The following is a 22,000-nucleotide window of genomic DNA, read 5'->3' as shown; positions in this document are numbered from 1 at the left end:
CGGATGGCCGCGCAGGGCGCCGGCAACGCGCGGCCCGCGCCGAGGAGGGGGAAGGCGCCGTCGACCAAACGGCCGCACCTCGGCCCCGCCGCCGTCGCGCCACCGAAGAAAGCGAAGGCGCCCGTCCCCGCCGACGGCCTCCTCCTCCGGCGCCGAACCGGGCGCCTCCTCCTCCTCCTCCTCCGCCGACCCAGCCGACGCCTCCGTCCGGCAACCGCGCGGGCGCACATATGGTGGATGGTGAAATGCCCGAGAGGTAAAAAACACTACTTTTTTGTCGAATTGTGGTTTACATGCATACCTAGCCGATGAAGTGTTGGCCAAAAAGAGATTGTTGGTAGCCAACATGAACACTTCCACTACCGGCATGTTTGGAGGAGGCATGTTTGGAGGAGGCATGCCGACGTTTGGAGGAGGCATGGGAGGCATGGCCGGCATGGGAAGCATGCCCATGCCCACCATGGGAGGCATGGCCGGCATGGGAAGCATGCCCATGCCCACCATGGGAGGCATGGCCGGCATGGGAGGCTATGGAGGCATGGCCGGCATGGGAGGACCAAGCTATGGAGGAGTGTTTGGAGGGACCATGGGAGGCTCCGTGAGTGGTGTGTATGGGAGTATGGGAGCACCACCGGGAGGCTTCGTGTCTTCCATGAATGCTACTATTCCTCCTTCAACCCAAGATGACGAGGAGGAAGAAGAAGGTGTTGACTTGGAAAATGCGGAAGTGTGATATGCATTTGTGATATGCATTATGTGTTCCACTTTGTCCATTTGAACCATATGTCGTGTGTCATTGTTGAACTACGTCATTTTGTGTGTCCTTGTTGAACTATGTGATGTTGTTGCACTTTGTGTCATTTGTTTCATGAATTGTGAATGCAATTATGTGTGTTTATTTGATCTTTGTGAATGCAAAATAGTCTACAAATCTGTTTTCCGCGCCCGCGCGCGCTGTATTTTGCCGCGCCTGCCGGAGGACCATTTTTCCTGCGCGCGCACGCGCTGCATATTAGCGCGTCCGGCGGAGGAAAAAACGGCACAGCGCGCGCTATCTGTTTACCGCGCGCGGATTCTTAGTTTTAGCGCGCCGCGATATAGCGCGCCTGTTGGAGATGCTCTTACTAGGGTGATTGGGTGGGTGGGCGCCGTCAGATCCCAATAGTGGCAATAAAGCTAGAGCTGAAACTGCATCTGCACGTAAAGCACAGCCACCCAACAAAAGGATGGCCCCGTGGCTGTGCTCAGCCGTCCTTGGACGATCCAGTCCTTCCCCATCTCAACGAGCCGGCACTAGCCAATTCGACGGAAAATGCTGCTACCCATGAGCGCAAAGGAAGTGGGAGGGGAAGATTCTTGGATATCTTGTTGCTTGACTGGGTTGGGCTGCGAGCGGATCTGCAAGGGGTAGGGGGCGGTGAGGTGGAGAGGAGAGGAGAGAGTACGTACCTGAGAGGCTGAGAGGGGGAAGCCGGCGCGGAGGGGCGGGCGGCGGCGGAGATTGGGAAGGGGGTTTGTGCCTCGGCGGGGGTTTTGGGTCCCCGTGGAAAGTGTGGAGGAAGGATAGCGAGTGTTCCGGAGGGGAAGGGGGCGACAGATTGGGTATGGCGCATGTGACCCTGCGAGGTTGCACCAGAGGTGGTAGATGGGCCTGAACTGGTGAGTGGAAATCTGGAATCTGGATTGGGGAAAGCGACAGTGGGCGGCAAAGCAGGCTGCGTGCCACTCCCACCATGCCAACTCGCGCCGCGCTCGGCATTCGGCGGCGTCCGGACGGGTGGCACTACGCCGCGGAGGAGGGGGCCGCCGCGGAGGACCTCGCGCTAGCGAACATCAACGCCGCCATCGAGGAGCGTCTCGCCGACCTTATGCGCGTGACGAAGGACCACGAGGCCACCTACCGGGCCGGCCGCCACCGAGAGGCGACCTCCTCGGCCAGAAGAACCAGCTCCTCGCTATGAGAGCAGCCCGCCACCTCATCCAGCTGCCCTCGCCCGAGCGGCGCGCCCGGAGGCCGGCTGCGTCGGCGGAGCGCGGCCGAGCAAGAGCGCATGCGCCTGGCGGAACGAGAACCACGAGGCCCGGACCGCCGTGGAACGCGCCGCCTGCGGAGGCCGGAGCTATGCGGGGAAGCGGATGGTGCCGCCGCGCGGAGGCGGAGCGCGGCGCGCGCCGGCGCGCGAGGACGGAAAGGAGGGGGATGAAGGCCTCCGCCGCGCCACCCAGCTTGTAAGCTGGAGTGGAATCCTCACGCGTACAGGTCGCCCGCGTCGAGTGAAATCCACGGCCCCGACGGCACGTCGGCGAGAAGTCGCCGGCGAGGCCGTCGGCCCCGGACGTATTAGGATAGGAGAAGTAGATTTTAAAAAATGTAATGGGTACCTTTTTAATGAAGAAAAATTATTTCTGCCTATGACACGCGGGCCAGGGGCGGACGCGAGCGGCCAGCCATCGGCATCCGCGGCCACGCAATCTCGTCCCAGATTTGGGCCAGTTTGGATCGTCCCGGACACCGCGGTCATCCGTTTTAGGGATGGGTCCGCGCGCTGGGCCGGGTTTTTGTCCGGCTCAACCCATCCGGACGCGCGAGCGCGACATGGGTCGCCGCGTTGGAGATGCCCTAAAAGCTCATATATGATCATACGCATACTACACATGATATACACATTGAACATGCTACTTAGCATTTAATTTGTAGCGTTAGAGTAGTAAAAAAACCTACTTAAACCTAGGGCAGACTACCTAGGCTCAGTGACGGAGCGTGAGAGTAAACAAAGCATGGGCCAAATCTTCCTATAAGGCAGCCCGTTACTTTGTAGCATGGGCCAAACTAGGCTAATAAGTGTCAAATATCTGGGCTATTTAAGCTAGAGTTAGTGTTTTGCATTGAGAACCGGGGACTGCTATACGCCGACCTGGTCGGCTCGTGCGGGGGCGCCGCACACCCCAGCGACTAGGTCGGGTAAGCTGGGCTTCGGCCCATTAGCCTCATGTACGAATTTTTTCTTTTTTTTCTGTGTCTTTTTTGTTACTAATATTTTCTTTTTCATAATCTAACATTTTTTAGAAAAATAAATTTCGAGATTTTTCGAAATATGAACAGTTTTAAAACTTAAATAATTTTTAGATCTGAACAGTTTTAAAATTTGAACGGATTTTCAAAATCTGAATAATTCAAAAAAAGTAATTTGGATAGTTTTTTAAGCTGAATATTTTTATTGAACAAATCAAATTTCAAATTTGAACATTTTTTCGATTTGAACAATTTTAAAATTTAACAGTTTTTAGATATGAACAATTTTCAGATTTGAACAATTTTCAAATTTGAACAATTTTCAGATTTGAACAATTTTCAAATTTGAACAATTTCGGATTTGAACAATTTTCAATTCAAACAATTTTTAAATTGATAAATTTCAAATTATATTTTTTTCATTTGTTTGAATTTTAACATTTTTAAATCCTATAAGAAAAAACAGAAAAAAGAAAAAGAAACAGAAATGAAAAAAATAGAACAGAAAAAAAAACTCAACAAAGAAAACGGCCAACTGGCCCAACACCCGAACTGGGCCGGCCGGTACCGCGCGCGGGGGTGTGCGGCGCGCCGTACGCGCCGATCTGGTCGGTGTATAGGAAATCCGTTGAGAACTTCCAAGACGCGCCGCCCCTGCCTAGGCCCAAAAGAAATGTTAAGAGGCCAAGGGAAGATTACCCAGGCCCAAAAGAAATGTTAAGAGGCCAAGGGCAGACTACCCATGCCCAAAAGAAATGTTAACAAGGATAGCGTCGTCTTCAACATTATGGATGTGGATCCACCCAAGGGCCCCGATGATGCTTCTTGCAGCTCCAGAGGCTCTCCATGGAGGTCGCCTTCCTGTACAACTGGACCTGGAAGACGTCGTCCAAGGGGGTGAACACAAGTGTGTCGTCGGCTTTAAGTTGAGCCTTACTACCGAACTCGCTCCAGCCATTGATGAAGTCGACTCGCTCAGCCTTGAACTAGAGCTGCACCTTATACTCACAGTAGTCGCCCATGTACAGCGCCACCTTCACCAACGGCCCATTGTTCTTCAACTTGTACTTCTTGATGAGGGGCTGCTCCATAACGGTGGCACGGTCAGGGCAAGGAGGTCCTAGCTCTCCACCTGCACGAAGATGGCAGGAAGCCTTTCCCTGAGACCGTGTCCCAGTTGAGCATGACGCCTAGCGTGAACCCTTGGCGCGTAAACCTAGCGGTAGACATCCATGAAGGCTTCATTGGGGTCCCAAAGCTACACCCGGACAGCAATGTCAGCCGCCTCCCCATTTGCCCCTCTGGGAAGGATTCTACGTAGCCCCAATTCTGCAAAGCAAATGAGCAATATGAAAACAAAAGAAAATGAAACAGGACACTTCGCTTCAGGACGCTTCAAGGCCAAGATAACGGAAACTACATTGATCGTCGGTGAAGCACGTACATGGCGAGTACAGATGCTGAAGATCACCGCTGATGAGATCATGATGTCGTCTAGGGTTTAGGGCAAATGCTCCTTGTTGTCGAGGCAACGTCCGTTTCCACGTCCAAAGTGGGACCCCTACCCTCGCCATTGCAAGGTCAATGCACCTGCTCGTATATCACAATGCAAGCTAAATCACCATATCGACCAAGACAGTCTCCCATAACATCTCAGCGAAGGCAAGATTCAAGTTGTCCAATGCATACCGGTCAGCTGCAGCAAATCAATCTAGGTTGTGTGTTCTGAGTAATCGTGTTTGCATTAAAAAAGATTAAAATTTGTACCAAGTGTCCAACAAACCGTGGGTTGATATCATTGTCAGAACTATTGAACCCAAATTATACAAAAAGATCACATCGCTCTATAAGAAAACAAAAATATTAGCAATTTCAGAGATCTAAGGACACTGTTGTACTTCACATACTCTGTCATATATGTTTCTTTAACATATCCTAGACAAGAATTGACTTTACAAATATCTATCAAAAGATATTTGTTAGACAAGTACATCAAGATCTTTTATCAAGGTATCAATACAAACATGAATAAAAACACATATAGAAAGAAATACGTCGTAACAAATAACACTCCAAATGTGATATCCTATTATTATTTTCCTTAGCTCTGAAAGGTTTTCGATTGAACAAGAAGTATTGATAGCATCGTTTTAAAATTTCAGTAAATACTTGTGCGGCTGAAATAATTTCCTAATGTTGTACTTCTATCTCCAATGATAAAACGAATGCAAAACACTATGTCAGTATTAGTGTCGTAGTAAATTTCTAAGTGTGTTTAGTGAAGTTTCCTTCTTTTGGGAACTTGAGCTCATTAAATGCAACCAAATTCATGTGATTAATTTGAAAGTGAACGATACATTGTATCCTTTTTGTTAGGACTTGTAGATCCCACTAAATAGACTAGAAAAATATACTAAAATAGGTAATAGTACAAAAGTTTGATATAAATATGGAAAATATGTTGTTGCCACCCGGTGGAAATGTCCACCCCTTTCCTATCGTCCGATCAGTCATATAGATTCGGTCTCATGCAAATGTAATAGTCCATCTCAAACTCTAATTAGCTACACTATCTGCAAAACACCTGCACAAGCTGCAACATATGTAGTGTTAGCGCAGCCACATGGGGAAAGCGGTCAAAGCGCTGTAGCATAGTGCATTGACAACCATTGAGTAAAAGCCTCGTGTTTCATCATTGTTGCCTTCTCTCAATAAATTTGCATGCCACCAACATGTGGTGATATGAGATCCAAGTGCATCCAATACTAATAAATTCACATGTCATCCATGTAAAATAATATTTCACGCGTTGCTCGCGCTCCTATCAGCACCTACATCAGCAGTTGAAACCTTTTGAGTAAACGCCACTCACTAAAGCATCACCACATCACTAATATTTATGTCAACGATTAATGGAGATAAATTTAAATGAAGATCAAGATAAGTTTGTTTGGGGTCTAACATCGTCAGGTATTTTTACCGTCAAATCTATGTATGCTGATATTTTAAATGGTCATACAAGATACCCACACAAATATCTTTGGAAATTAAAAATTCCAAGAAAAATTAAAATCTTCGTGTGGTTTCTTAGTAAAAAAGTTCTTTTGACTCGTGATAAGCTAGCAAAGCGGAATTGTAATAAAAATACAAAATGTTGTTTCTGTGACGCCGAGGAATCAGTTGAACATTTGTTTATTACATGCACTTTTGCTAGACTTGTTTGGCGAGTAATTTTTGCTACATATAATATTTCTCCTCCATCCAATATCACAAATATGTTTGGAAATTGGCTTAATGGAACGGACAAAACAGATAAAGCTAGGATTCACATTGGTGTTTCGGATTTATATTGGTCGATATGGAATTGCATGGAATTGCAGGAATGATATTGTTTTTAACAAAAAAGATTCTACTAATTTTCTGCAGGTTATTCACACTATGATACATTGGATCCAGCTTTGGCGCTTCTTGCTTTCAGAGGACCAGCGGAAGTGCATGATTTCTGATGCAACCGTCTTCAAATGGTTACCCAGGATATTTTATACCAGACTACTTGGCGGCCTATTAAGAGATAGGAAGATGTTTAGATTGCTTAGCATGTTTCTTATATTTAGATGGTTGATTTTTGTATCAACCCTCGTTGATCCATGATTTGTAAGTTGTAACTCTCCAATATTCGTATTTTAATAAAAAGGTTGTGTGCATCAACCGATGCAGAGGCCGGGATACTCCCATTTCGAAAAAAAAGGTGTGTTGGTAAATTAGTGTGTGCTGCACATTGTCATGAACTGTTTCGTTTCTCGACGTGATGAAATTGTGTCTGCAGCACATTCGGGAACCTGGAGAGCACGACGGAGTGAGTGGAGATCGTGTTCAACATCCTGACCATCACGGCGGACTGATCCTGGTCACCATGCTCATCGGGAACATCAAGGTGTTCCTGAACGCGACGACGTCCAAGAAGCACGCGATGCAGACGCGGCTGCGGAGCCTGGAGTGGTGGATGAAGCGCAAGAACCTGCCGCTGGGTTTCGGCAGCGCGTGCGGCAGTTCGAGCGGCAGCGGTGGACGGCCACCCGTGGCGTGGACGAGTCCCAGATCGTTCGCGACCTCCCGGAGGCGCTCCGGCGCGACATCAAGTAGACAAGTACCACCTCTGCCTGGACCTCGTCCGGCAGGTGCCCCTCTTCCTGTACATGGACGACCTCGTCCTGGAGAACATGTGCGACAGGGTCAAGGCCCTCATCTACCCCAAGGGCGAGACAGTAAGTTCTCGCATGAATTCAGACAGCAGTAGCAGGCAGAGTGAGCTCGATCAGTGACTGACTGGAGTTGTTGTTTTCTGAATAATCAGATCGCGAGGGAAGGGGATCCTGTGCAGAGGATGTTGTTCACCGTGCGTGGGTATCTGCAGTGCAGCCCGGAGCTGCGGAACAGGCGACGAGCTGCTGCACGCTGGGGCCCGGCAACTTCACGGGCGACGAGCTGCTGTCGTGGTGCCTGCGGGCTGCGGCGCCCGTTCGCGGAGCATCTGCCGACGTCGTCGTCGACGCTGGTGGCGATGGGGAGCACGGAGGTGTTCGGGCTGGAGACGGCGGACGTGAAGTACTTGACGCAGCACTTCCGGTACACATTCACCAACGACAAGGTGCGGCGGAGCGCGCGGTACTACTCGCCCGGGTGTCGCACCTGGGCCGCGGTCGCCGTGCAGCTCGCCATGCGCAGGTACAAGCACCACAAGACGCTGGCCTCGCTGTCCTTCATCCGCCCGCGCCGGTCGCTCTCCCGGTCGCTCGCCCAAGCCCAACCAGGACGAAGACTTCTAGGCCGGCCGCGTGAACTGTGAGGTGCGCATGATCAGGAGCTCTGTCGCGTACTCGCATATCGTGCACGGGACACAGATGATGGATGCTCGTCCTGCTGCCTGTTGCAGCTGGCTTTGAACAACCGAAATGCACTCACGTTAAGAAAAGACAATACTCATAGCGGAAAACGTAGCATCAAAGTCGTTGTAGTATAGTGGTAAGTATTCCCGCCTGTCACGCGGGTGACCCGGGTTCGATCCCCGGCAACGGCGTAATTTTCTTTTTATCCCACGTGTGCATCAGCTTCATTTTTGCGGGGAACTTCATTTTTGTGGCGCGTTCAGGCGTGTTCTGCGAGCGTAGCATAGCGTTGCTACCAACAGTAATATTTTTTTCTTAACATACAACAGTAATCTTAGAAAGTGACATTAATAAAAGTAAGGAAAATGTTTTCACTGACATGTGGACCCCGCTTGCAAGAATCATTTTCCTCAACGTTCACTCTGATCAGCTCCCTGTCAACCTCCAGTCCTCCACTCTCCCTCTGCCCAACCGTCCATAGAGACAAGCAGATCGGACGGGCGTCTAGTACCTCTGCCTGGAGCTGCCTGGGTCAAGGTTGTTGCAAGCCGGCTTGGAGGATCATTGCACCGGTGTAGGATAGTTCTCAGGGTCCCAAACCTGGTCCAAAGTATAAAGTTTTGCAGGATACCTTGCCAATACACAGATGCAACCTTTACCGTGTCCCACATATGAAGCAAGCAAGGACCCCCTTGTCATTCGAATATATACGTTTCTTCAATGCTCGTTTCTTGTGCATATGAACCAAAGAATGAGGTCTGAGTTCATCTTCTTTTTGTGTACGTCTTGTCTTGAAATTGAGATCTGAAGGAAAAATTCCTCTGTTTTTCCCTTACTGCATTCCTGTGAAGCAAAGGAATGAACTCGAAAATTTGCTAGCTCTCTAATTTTCTTTTGCATTTCTTCCAAATCAAAGGAGCGCTAAGGGACAGTCCAGCAAGGAACGCTCTCTTGTCGCTCTATGCTACATGCTCCCTATAAGGGTTTCCACTACAATTAATTGTCTCTTGACACAGTTAGTACATCGGATTTTCTGCTAATTAAGGGCCACTTTGAAGAAGAAGGACCGATATCTTGCCATCTTATGAGCCATTGGACTGCGCATTTGTAGAACCAGGTATTCTGAATATCCTCTAGGTATTAGTTGATCAGATCCTTTTTCTTGGATTGTAGGATTTTTGTAAAATTTCACTCCTTACACATACGCTTACCATGACAGTTTCTAATGTAAAATAAGATTTTCAACCGAGTTAGTCAACATTCAAACATGATACTCTGTCGTGCCACACAACTTCAATTCACACAGGAAGCAACAAAAAAAGACAAATCTTGCTTCCGACAGTAAAAGTAGCACTCTTTTTAAAAGATCAGTAAGAGTAGAACTTGATATTGATTTTGAGTAACAGGAGAACTTGAATTCGCCAATATTTAGTGCTCAGGAGCCACAACAAAACTTGTCCTTTCTTTCTTAATAAATTGATTGCATCTGTATTTGATTTTTATGAAAAAATATATTTTGTGTTAATTTTGTCAAAATTCTACAGAATATGTTTTGTATCAATCTCTTCAAGCGAGATTTTTCTCAACATTAATTTCCAGTAGTGTTATGACAAAACGATAGCATCACATAGCACATGAACCTTTCCCTAAGAATGAGGTTACTTGTTGCAGTAAATTAACTCAAAAGATAGATGGACGCCAGTAGATTTGCATCTAGTTCATCAGGTGGAGATGAGATGCCTGTGATGGACAAAAGGCTCTTTAAAGCAGCTACAACCGGTGATACAATGTCAATGTATGCCATGGCTGCACCGGACAGAAGCATTCTTTTTGGGGAAACTCCGGAGGGGAACACCTGCCTCCACATATCCTCCATCCATGGTCACCACGGATTCTGCAATGATGTGTTGGACCTTGAAGAGTCTCTTCTCGCCGCTGTAAACTTCGACGAGGAGACGCCACTTATCGCAGCGGTGAGAAGTCATCACCTGCCTTTGGCTTCCCTTTTACTCGGACGCTGCTGTCAGTCAGAGTTCAGGCATGCAATCTTGCAACAAGACAGGCATGGATTTAGTGCACTACACCATGCTATTCGCAACGGCCACAAGGACCTTGCACTGGAGTTGATAACTGCAGAGCCTGCACTGTCTGAAGTTGTGAGCAAGTACAACGAGTCACCCATGTTCTTTGCACTGATGAGAGATTTTACAAATGTTTGCGAGAAACTAATGCAAAACCCTTTATGTGCTTATTCCGGAGGACAACATGGATGGAATAGTCTACATGCTGCCGTTAACAATGGCAATAAAGGTGCGAGATATATGTAACATATAGAGTGCAAATTATATTTACATTTGAATTGTTACAATACCATTTCACGCTGCTAACAGTGATTTGTTTTCAGAAATTGCTAAAATAATTATGGAGAAGCGTCCTGAAATGGCCAGAGAAGCTACAACAGGATCTTGTACTCCACTAAGACATGTTGTACTTTATGGCAAGATTGACATGTTACGAGTAATGCTGGAACATGATTCAACTCTAGGGTATGAAATAGACAATCAGGGTATTCCTCTCCTCAATGCCGCTGCATTTCGAGGTCAAGTTGCTGCTGCTCAAGAGCTTCTCAAACACTGCCCCGATGCTCCTCCTTATAACAAAGAAGATGGTGACACATTGCTCCATCAAGCTGTTCAGAATGATCAGGAAGAGTTCGTTGAGTTTGTCCTGAAGACACCACTACTTCGCAAAGTTGTTAACATGCAAAACAACAATGGAGCAACCGCTCTTCATAATGCAGTCCAGAATTGCAATCCTAGAATAGTTGTTGGTTTACTGTCTCATGAGAATATAGATGTAACAGTACTGGACAAGTTGGGTTCTCCAGCAGCTTGGCAACTGTGGGGTTTCATAGAGAATGCCAAGACATTAAACTGGGTACGTACTCATGCTACAGATAGCATCGATCATGCATAAACGGTCTTACAATAAGGCAAAATATTTAACTCTCCCCTCTACTACGAGAGCAAACTAATCATAGAATCGTCTATGATGCAGCATACATAATTTCTTTTAGTCAATGCAACAGAATAGTTGGCTGCTATTAGCTTACGCAAACAAGCAGTAACAACTACTTTTATGATTTGAGTCACACGAATTTCATGCCTACTAATTATTTCTCAAATTGAATCTCCTGTCCGTATTATTTATATACCACTTCACATAATTAAAAAACCGTTCATTGGTATGCATATTTCTTAGGCGAAGTTAAATATCTGCTTTGCTACAGTTAGGCACTGAGTAAGAAAAAAAAGCTCTAGTTTTTCGCTGCACTTTTTTTATTAAATAAAAACTATGACCAACACTACTATATTTAAACAGTACAACATCTCAACTGTATTTTTCATACTGCGAGCTTCATTGTGCTATATTCCTTTGGATTCATGCAGAATGAAGTGGTCATGCTTATGTCAAAAGCTTATCCACAAGGTGCTTCAGCTCTTCATAATCTTCATATGCAAGCCAAACAACAGATGACTAACACATCAAGGAAGGATGCAAAGTCACTAACTCAAACCTACACAAGCAACACTTCTTTTAGTGGCGATTCTCATTGCGACGATCACCTTTGCCGCTGCATTCACCCTGCCTGGAGGGTACAGCAACGATCCTGGAAGCGAGGGACTCCCCATCATGTCTAAGAAATTCACATTTCAGGCATTCCTGATTTCTGATGTCTTAGCGATGTGTTCTGCTTTTGCTGTGGCCTTCATATGCATCATAGCAAGGTGGGAGGATTATGATTTCTTACTTTACTACAGAACCTTCACTAAGAAGCTAATGTGGTTTGCATATGTGGCAACAACTACGGCTTTTACAACTGGTTTATACACGGTGCTGGCTCCACGTCTCCACTGGTTGGCTATCGCAATTTGCGTCATGGTAGCTATGTTGCCCATTCTCACTAAGCTATTGGGTGAACTAGATTTTGATGTGCGCCTTGGCGCACGATCCCGTGGAGCTCATGCCAATATTTATTTCGTATAACAGTGATAAACATAGCTGCCAGTATGATAATACATTTTTTAGGGTTTGCACACAGTTTCCTGTTTTTCATATTGAAATTCCAAATAAGTCAAACCAATTTCCAGGCGTAATAATATGATGATTAGATCTAAGACGTAATAATATGATTCAATATAAAGCACTACTACCACTACAGAATGCAAGCAACAATTTATACAAATTCATACATACCCTCTGCACATTCCAAAATGATAAACGTCTTTCACTTGGTATCATACTTTAGGGCACGATCCCATGAAATTCACGAAGATTAACATTTTAGTATAACATTTTAGTACAAGAAAGAAATAAATAAGGTGTTGAAACGATTCTTTAGGTTTTACAAAATGAAATCGATATATAATAAAATTTGGATAAGGCACACAAATGCTCGATGGTTCTATCAAGAGCAACACAAGTGAAAAAGTAACATCTATATAGGCTGCCTATGGACAATTCGGCATAGCACACCACCAAACCATGTCATTTCAGTAGTTTCTTAGGATCTCTGGGTTCTAAAACTCTTCATTCACCTGCACGATGCAAACTTGGCTATAGATCTATAAATCGCCAATTGAGCTACAACTTGAATGGTGTGCTGCTTGGGCAGTCTTTCATCAGTTCACGAAGCAGAGAATAGGGGCTACAACCTGAATACTTTCATCCTTTCAACATGGCTACAACCTGAATCCTTTGATCCTTTCAACAGGGCAATAACCTGTGCATCCTTTCATCCTTTCAACAGGGCCACAACCTGAATTCTTTCATCCTTTCAACAGGGCTACAACTTGAATCAGCTCTTTCATTAGTCCACCAATAAATACCTCTAATTAAACATTTGATTAGATCCTATTCGTCTATGTGCAGAAGAACAGATACCCCAACCATAAAAGAACAGAGATGAGGTGCACATTGACAATTTCAAGCGAACCTTAATTCGGGATATCATCTGAACTATTTGCAATATTGCTGACAACATTGTCCATACACACATGAAGAACTAATAATCTAGAAATAAACCAATGAGCGGGGAAACTTTCATGGAGATTATGGACACATGAATAGAGTCAACAGTTTATCTAGGTTTGTAACTTGAGATCAGCAACACCTCCAAGGGCAGAAACATCACCACCACCTTGGACATTGGTAGGAATGGGAGGGCAAATGGCACTGTGAAGCAACCAATCACAACAAATGAATAGAGGAAGAGTAGGTAGAACACCATGTGGTATGGAAGGAATAAAATGAAAAGAACCCAACCAACACAAAACATGAAAAATATCCTTTAGAAACAGAACATGCAAACATCTAGGTAAACAAAAAGTACAGGGTGGAGAAAAGGCAAACACCTGACTTCAGCGGAAACACGCTCTGAAACACACAAAGGCACTGAATTTGTAACACAAATATACATGAGGGCATGGCGAAAAAACTACTTCTTAGGAGACAGTACCTACCAAAGGCAGAGCATATGCTAACAATGGGAAATAAAAATTATTTTGAGGTATCAAGACAAGAAAGGCTTGAGTCTAACAACTGTAGTAATAGCCATGAAGAAAATCCTCCATAATGGAAGAGGTTGGCATCAACTATTCAAAAGCAAGTGAGAACCTATCTTAAGCAAAAACAGGTGCATCATGTGTATATCTATCAAAAATATATAACTCACTGATTAAAAGACCTTTGTAGAGTAAACAGTACTTGCTCTCTCTCGTAGATTTAGTTCTCACCAGCTACTGCTATAGATACTAACAATACCTAATTGATAATGCTACATTGATTTTAGTACTTCATCTGCAACAATATTCAAAAGCAAGACAGTACCTACCATAAGCAAAAATCTGAGCACTCATTGAAATCTGGGCACTCATCAACGATTTGCACCTGGATCTGGATTAATTAAGAAGAGAAGAAGCTCACTTTGAGGTGTTGTACATTCCACCTGTTCGTAAGCATGAAATTGTTCTCCAATGGATGTTCTGTATATATAGCTTATACTTGCCATGATTTATCTTCATAAGTTTCCACTGTATATGAATTGCTTTGGTCTGCCAAAAGCATATATCTGAACTCAGAAATAATAAAAGAAGATAATATGAAATGTTCTTACCAATACAGAAGTTCTAAGGATCAGGCCCGAGAATAAGTGAACTATGCTCCCCATTGCAATAAATAAAAACATGAACTCCAGTAGGTTGTACAAAGATATTTTAGGAAGGTGTCGGGTCAAAATTCAAAATTTGAGATCATAATAAGTCGACTAACAGGGCAGATCAGTTGATTGCTGGGGCATAATCTTCTACTACAGGTCTCATTCCTATTCATTATATACAGTTATATCAACATTTCTCCCTCGACAAATGGTTGATATGAGATGATGCATCAAATATTTGAATGTTTTCACAAGCCCTGTTCTTCTGCACAATCAGCTACACATCATACAAAAGAAATATTTGATTATACACTTACCTCGAGACAATGATCTATTTTTGTATTTAGAAATGGCTAAATATGTTTTACACCATTAAGACACAGAGTCTATTACCCAGCCCCCAAGCTTTCATGGTATACCAGACTTGAAATAAAATCCTATATGCTGCCTTTCTGTTTGTAGATCCTGATTTTTTAAAGTACCCCACATGTTTAGTCCTTCAGTACATTTATGAACATTTCTTATACCCCTCTCCTCTTTCAATTTGTTCATGTGTGTTAAGTGTTCTCCTTAGAAACCTGAAGAATCTATTGTAGATTTTAAGTTAAGTTTCTCCAGTACCTATAAAGTAACTCAAATTCTTAAAGAAAGTTGACGTAAATACTTTCCGTATTTATTCTCTACATATTATTCTAGGAACAAAAGCACATAACTTTGCAAGAGATGAGGAGAAAAGCAACATACCTTACATTGTTTCGAAATCTGAGCCAAACTTCAGGTCTGAAGACAAGGAGAACCGATGACGGCGACGTCCATGCTGACCACTGAGCCCCGCGTCCTTGCAGACCAGATGGAAAAAAAAAACCAATACACAAAATCAGAACAGTAATACCCTTGGACAACAAAGAACCAATTTGTGTACCAGGGAGCAGCTACAACAGTGTCACTGCTACGCCCAGTTACATGTGATATTTAAGATTTGTTATTTTTCACCAGGGATGAAAAATAAAAACCCAAAGTAGTAATAATCATGACTTAATCAATAGGACAATGAAAACGATTCCTCCGAGTCAGGCATCAACTGTTGATGATTTCTATCCACACATGACAGAGATCTAGCATACATGAAGCAAAAATGAACCATCAAGCTTTCAACAAAGATTGCTAGTGTAACTAAAAAAACTAATTACGCTTCTCATTTGTAAACATCAGGCAACACACATTTTAAATATCACGCTATTTACCCAGGCAAAAATGCATGTGGAAGGTATCTCCTATATTGGATCAAGATAAAGTTCTACACATAATCATTTAATCTTTTGAACACCCAAATTCAGGACATCATCAGAACTAAGAATTAGGACCCTCGCATATTTTGGCAATCAAGAAGCAGAGCTCCAACCTTCCCTAGTACTTCCTCCACAAATTCTAAAACATACAGACAGTGAACAAACAAAATAGAAGCACTTATTCACCAAGCTAACTAAACACTTGATTGCATGATGTTGGCACAGGAGAAGCATAAGTTCTGAAATAATTCAAATGCATAAAGCAATAAGACATAGGAAACAAATAGTAAAAACTGACAAAATACACTCCTTGAAAATAAGGCTTGCCCAAGCAACCAAATGAATTACGAAATCTTGTCCCAGTGTCAATTTATTGCAAGTAATATGACAGAAACACAAACGGATAAATTCTTGAAAACTTGTAGAGAGACTAAATTATTGAAAACCTGTAGAGAGACCAAAGATGACAATGGGGCCACAATTGAAAAAGATAGAGATGAATGAGGGAAGGGTATTAGTTGGGGGTTTAAACACCTGTACAGATGCAACATGGATGCGATAGTAAAGCTCCCGTTTGAAGACGTTGTCTGGGAGCACCGGCGGAGCTACTGAGGGCCAAATTGAGCCGTGGCCCAGCCAGCTTCAGGGCAAAACTAAAAATTTCTAAGTGTAAGCCTACCACCCGGCAGCACTGCAGACGTCCATTCCCTTTGGCACCCTGACTCTTCGTTGTATCAGGTCCCAGCAGGCAGCAACTGTGGCTTAGTTTAGGGAAGCAACATGGAGGTTCAGCAATACTGCACCAGCAGCCTAGAGCAGGCAGTGAGCCAGCGACCCAGCCCCCAGGGCAGAGGCGCATATGGCACACCAACTCCTCTCATCCAACTTTGCTTCACTCACTGTAAGACCCCAAGTAATTTACTTCCATCAAACTATACTTCACGGCTTCATTTCAAAACTCAAATTGTCAATAGCAAATTCTGGAGAAGTACAAGTATGGAGATGGCATTGAAGATTTCAGAAACATATTTGATATAAAAATATGATTTTCTAGTATGCAACTCCATGCCAGATGGTCAAATTGAATCCATATACGGTTTAATTTTGTTGACAGATATATGCATGTTCTGAACCAATATGACACAAAAGGTACCTAGTATATTTGACTAATGCCTACCTAAGTAACTTTGCTAGCTTGGCCCGCCAAATTATTTGCTTGAAGGTCCGCCTTGTACGACCCATAGAAACTGGTAGACGGAGTTCTCCAGAACCTTTTCATATTTTCCCAACAGAAATATCAATTGAGTGAAATCCCGCCTCGACTTTTGTCGAACACCTTGCTGGCATATCTAAACAGAATCTACACAAACAAAAACATTGTCGAAGATTAAATTGAGAGAGAGAGAGAGAGAGACAGAGGAAGAGAGTGGGGAAGGGGGAGGATGGACGGACCAGGAGGTGGACTTATTATTGACGGTGACGATAGCAACAGTGGCGCCATGGTAGTTGACAGCAGCGTTGGCTGCCAAACCTGGCATAGTTACGCCATTAGACTAAGAGCGGGGATGTACTTTTTGGTCCAGGTTCAGAACCTAAACAATCAAAACATCATGCTCTTGAACAATATACAAAAGAGAAATACCCAACTATGCAAGGGAAAGGCAAGGAACCAATGAGAGAAAAGAAGACCAGCCTCTGTAATTTGTTGTTCGCACCGTGAACATCTTCTTACTCCGGGAGCCACCAACACACTATTCCTCCCTGAGTTGCTGCACAGATAGATGCCATAGATCAGGTCAGATCAGTTTTGAATGGTAGTACACTGGACATGAATGCTATCCTACATTCCTACCTCAAATTTCCAACAAATTCCCATGGAATGTCTCTTCTCCAAACACAAGATTTTCCTTCTTTTCCTACCGCATAATTTCCCAAGTGGCTAAACAAAAAGAGATGGGGAATGAGGGGTTTGTGCATAAGTGATGTGACCAAATTGAAGAAATCAAACAAAAATCTCTGCATACAGGACCCAATCTCTCTACGGAGTTGATTTACCAAATACGGGGTAGAACAAAAATATCCTTTTTGCAGAAGAATTGCTCAAACCCTATAACATATTACTCAACCAAATAAATTTAGGTGAGCTCAGGGGGATACCTACGAGAGAAGTAATGTCGTACCTTGCAGAAAGAGCTAGAAATCGGCGGCATCTACGACAGGATTGACAGGGCAACCAGGGACATGGGGTCTCCCGCGAAGAACTCCACCGGCCTGCACCTCAGCGATGATACCTTGTGCAGCTCCACCACGCACAGGGCTGCAGACCTGCTGCTGAACCGAGAGAGAGAGACGCACGAGGCGGAGCTCGGGGTGGAAGGCAGGCATGAGCTATTGGGGGAGGAGATCGTCACGGGATTGGAAGAGGAGGCGCAGGAGGGGATTGGGGAGGAGGTGCTCGGGAGGGATTGGCGGCCGGCGAGGCGGGAGCGCCAGAGGAATCTCATGCGGAGGCGCGCGGACGAACGCCGAAGAAAGCAGGCAGCGGCGACGGGAGGAGGCGCGGTTGGGATCGACTTGGGGGCAGCGGCGGCGACAGGATGAGGTGCGACTGGGGGGAGGAGGAGTCCATCTCTCTTCCGGTAAAGGGGGGGCTCCAGAGAGGGACGTGGGGGAGGAAGAGGGGCTGGCGGCGGGGATGGCGGCGGCGGCCGCCGCACGCGCACGGGAACGGGAGGGGAGGAGACGGCGAGCGCGAGGCGGCGGAGTCACGCGCGGGGATGGGGAGAGACCGTGGCCGGGCCGGGCGGGCTTTTTACCGACCCATGGATAAAAAGTGGGTCTGCGGGAGGGCCTCAGCGCCCTGGACGGAACGACGGCCGAGATCGCGCCACGTCAGCTCGATCGGACGGCCGAAAATCCAAAACGCTGTGAGAGCTCCATGGGGGTGCAAAGAATCATACCGTGGGATGGCCGGTCTTGAAGCTCAGAGTTCGGCTGGGTAAAAGTTTCAACTCGGACCTCCTTGGCATGGTGTGAGTGATCTCATCAGTTTGTCTTAGAGTATTTTTTTGAAACAAGGCAAAAGATTTGCCATTTTCATTGATTAAGGAGAAGATTTTAGAAGTTTTACAACCCGTCTCGGCTAGAAGCCAAGACCAAATATTACAAGCAACTACTCTCGCGGCATTACATTACTTAGAGCCTTGGCACCGGCTAGACGCCACAAATTTGCCTCATCTTTGATTTTTGTCACAAGCATAGCGATGGTGACGAACTTGTTACGGAAGACCCGAGCATTCCTTTCTTTCCAAATTTCCCAAGAGACAAGCATTGCGAGAGAGGCCAAAGCTTTCCTTGATTGTCCTCTCTTGTGGATCACCTCCGCCCACCACCTTTTGACGGAGTGGAAGTCATGCCAAGTTGTTGGGTCAAGATCATCGATACCAAGCCAATTCTTTAAGTTGGACCACACCCGGATTGAGTACCGACACTTGAAAAGAAGGTGGGCTCCCGACTCTTGGTGTTGGTTGCAAAGCTTACAAACCCCACAATTTTGCCACCCTCTCCTTGCAAGCCTATCCGCCGTCCAAACCCGGTTTTGAAGGACCAACCAAGCAAAGATCTTGCACTTCGGAGGGGCCCAAGGCTTCCAAACCAAGGAAGGCATCGGAGATGAAATGAGGGCCAAGAATTGCATTTTGTAGGCCGATCTTGCCGAGTAGCAACCATCGTTGGTGAGCTTCCAAGATATTGTGTCTTGAGCTTGAGGGTCCAAATGAACATTAGCAAGTCTTTCCCAAAGCTTGTAGAATTGGGCAATGTGATCAAAGGAGAGGCCATCATGGGTATTTATTTGGGAAACCCAAAAATCATTTCCCAAAGCTTTATGCACTGGTGCATTTCTTGTTTTTTGAACGAGCAAAGAGAAGTGGAGCCAAATCTTTGGGTCTCATTCCATCAAGCCAAGACGCCTCCCAAAAGAGGGCCTTCTTTCCATCTCCAATAGTTACTTTAGTGGCCGCTGCAAAGAGATCATGGTCATGAGGAGTGCATGGGTTCCCAAGCCCAACCCAAGGCTTTTCCTCATTCTTCCATTCATGCCATAGCCACCTCAACCTAAGAGCTGCGGCAAACTTCTTGAGGTTAAGGATCCCAAGACCTCCCTTCTCTTTGGGTCTACACACCATCTCCCAATTGACTTTACATTTCCCTCCGGATACCAATTTCCCTCCGGATACCTTGTCACATGCCGACCATAGGAAAGCTCTTCTTAAGCTATCAATTTTCATGAGGACCTCCATTGGCACATAAAGCACGGTGATGAAGTAGATAACCATGCTTGTCAAGACCGCCTTGACAAGGGTGGTTCGGCCGTGAAGGAGATATGTCCAAGAGGCAATAATAAAAGTGGTTATTATATATCTTTATGTTTATGATAAATGTTTATATATCATGCTATAATTGTATTAACCGAAACATTAGTACATGTGTGATATGTAGACAACAAAGAGTCCCTAGTATGCCTCTTAACTAGCTTGTTGATTAATGGATGATTAGTTTCATAATCATGAACATTGGATGTTATTAATAACAAGGTTATATCATTGTATGAATGATGTAATGGACACACCCAATTAAGCGTAGCATAAGATCACGTCATTAAGTTATTTTCTATAAGCTTTCGATACATAGTTACCTAGTCCTTATGACCATGAGATCATGTAAATCACTTATACCGGAAAGGTACTTTGATTACACCAAACGCCACTCGCGTAAATGGGTGGTTATAAAGGTGGGATTAAGTATCCGGAAAGTATGAGTTGAGGCATATGGATCAACAATGGGATTTGTCCATCCCGATGACGGATAGATATACTCCGGGCCCTCTCGGTGGAATGTCGTCTAATGTCTTGCAAGCATATGAATAAGTTCATAAGAGACCACATACCACGGTACGAGTAAAGAGTACTTGTCGTGAGACGAGGTTGAACAAGGTATAGAGTGATACCGATGATCAAACCTCGGACAAGTAAAATATCGCGTGACAAAGGGAATTGGTATCGTATGTGAATGGTTCATTCGATCACTAAAGTCATCATTGAATATGTGGGAGCCATTATGGATCTCCAGATCCCGCTATTGGTTATTGGTCGGAGTGAGTACTCAACCATGTCCGCATAGTTCGCGAACCGTAGGGTGACACACTTAAAGTTGGATGTATAGAACTTGAATATGGAATGGAGTTCGAATATTTGTTCGGAGTCCCGGATGAGATCCCGGACATCACGAGGAGTCCCGGAATGGTCCGGAGAATAAGATTCATATATAGGAAGTCATTTTATAAGATTTAAAATGATCCGAAGGTTCTATGGAAGGTTCTAGAAGGTTCTAGAAAAGTCCGAAGAAACCACCAAGGAAGGCGGAGTCCCGGAGGGACTCCACCTCCATGGCCAGCCAACCCTAGAGGGGGAGGAGTCCCAAGTGGACTCCCCTATGGGGGCGGCCACCCCCCACATGGAAGGGGGGAATCCCACCCCAAGTGGGATTCCCACCTTGGGTAGGGTTCCCTATCACATGGAAGGTTTTGGGTTCGGGTCTTATTCGGAGACTTGTAGTCCAACACTTGGGGCTTCCACCTACATAATGAGGGGCCAAGGGGAGGGGGCTGGCCACCCCAACAACCACCAAGGTGGCCGCACCCCTTGAGGCCGGCGCCCCCCTCTCCCAAACCCTAGCGGCTCTCTCTCCTCCACCACATCCCGCACGCTTAGCGAAGCTCCGCCGGATTTCTCCACCACCACCGACACCACGCCGTCGTGTTGTCGGATTCAAGAGGAGCTACTACTTCCGTTGCCCGCTGGAACGGGGAGGTGGACGTCGTCTTCATCAACAACCGAACGTGTGACCGAGTACGGAGGTGCTGCCCGTTCGTGGCGCCGTGATCAAGATCTTCTACGCGCTTTTGCAAGCGGCAAGTGAACGTCTACCGCAGCAACAAGAGCCTCATCTTGTAGGCTTTGGAATCTCTTCAAGGGTGAGACTCGATAATCCCCTCGTTGCTACCGTCTTCTAGATTGCATCTTGGCTTGGATTGCGTGTTCGCGGTAGGAAAATTTTTGTTTTCTATGCAATGTTATCCTACAGTGGTATCAGAGCCATGTCTATGCATAGATGGTTGCACGAGTAGAACACAATGGTTTTGTGGGCGTTGATGCTCTTGTTATCTTTAGTTTGAGTACTTTGCATCTTTGTGGCATAGTGGGATGAAGCGGCTCGACTAACTTTACATGACCGCGTTCATGAGACTTGTTCCTCGTTCGACATGCAACTTGTATTGCATAAGAGGCTTTGCGGGTGTACCGTCTCGATACGTCTCCAACGTATCTATAATTTCCGATGTTCCATGCTTGTTTTATGACAATACCAACATGTTTTGTTCACACTTTATATCATTTTTATGCGTTTTCCGGAACTAACCTATTGACGAGATGCCGAAAGGCCGCTTGTCGTTTTCTCGCTATTTTTGGTTTCGTAAATCCTAGTAAGGAAATATTTTCGAATCGGACGAAATCAATTCCGGGGATCTTATAATTTC

General features: G+C 45.4%; 1 long non-coding RNA gene, 1 other non-coding gene and 2 pseudogenes across 5 annotated transcripts; 3 read left to right on the top strand and 1 right to left on the bottom strand.

Annotated features, from left to right (window-relative positions):
* The first annotated feature begins 3,828 nt into the window (after positions 1–3,828).
* Positions 3,829–7,859, top strand: LOC124648470 (annotated as a pseudogene).
* A 159-nt stretch (positions 7,860–8,018) lies between these two features.
* TRNAD-GUC lies at positions 8,019–8,090 on the top strand. Its single transcript has one exon. It is a non-coding gene; the product is annotated as a tRNA-Asp (tRNA).
* A 1,506-nt stretch (positions 8,091–9,596) lies between these two features.
* LOC124648469 lies at positions 9,597–18,441 on the top strand (annotated as a pseudogene).
* LOC124707370 lies at positions 12,346–17,909 on the bottom strand. 4 transcript variants are annotated; one of them, XR_007004815.1, is made up of 7 exons: positions 17,586–17,909; positions 17,258–17,344; positions 16,858–17,174; positions 16,583–16,765; positions 14,861–14,954; positions 13,793–14,012; positions 12,346–13,134 (listed from the first exon to the last, which is right to left on the bottom strand). It is a non-coding gene; the product is annotated as an uncharacterized LOC124707370 (long non-coding RNA). The 4 variants fall into 4 exon arrangements; XR_007004814.1 differs by having other exon boundaries at positions 13,885–14,012; XR_007004813.1 differs by having other exon boundaries at positions 12,346–14,012.
* Positions 18,442–22,000: the final 3,559 nt, after the last annotated feature.

The sequence above is a fragment of the Lolium rigidum genome, chromosome 4, assembly GCF_022539505.1.
Source record: "Lolium rigidum isolate FL_2022 chromosome 4, APGP_CSIRO_Lrig_0.1, whole genome shotgun sequence".
NCBI classification, from domain to species: domain Eukaryota; kingdom Viridiplantae; phylum Streptophyta; class Magnoliopsida; order Poales; family Poaceae; genus Lolium; species Lolium rigidum.
The sequence above is the reverse complement of the archived record's forward strand: the minus strand, read 5'-3'. Positions and strand labels throughout refer to the sequence as shown.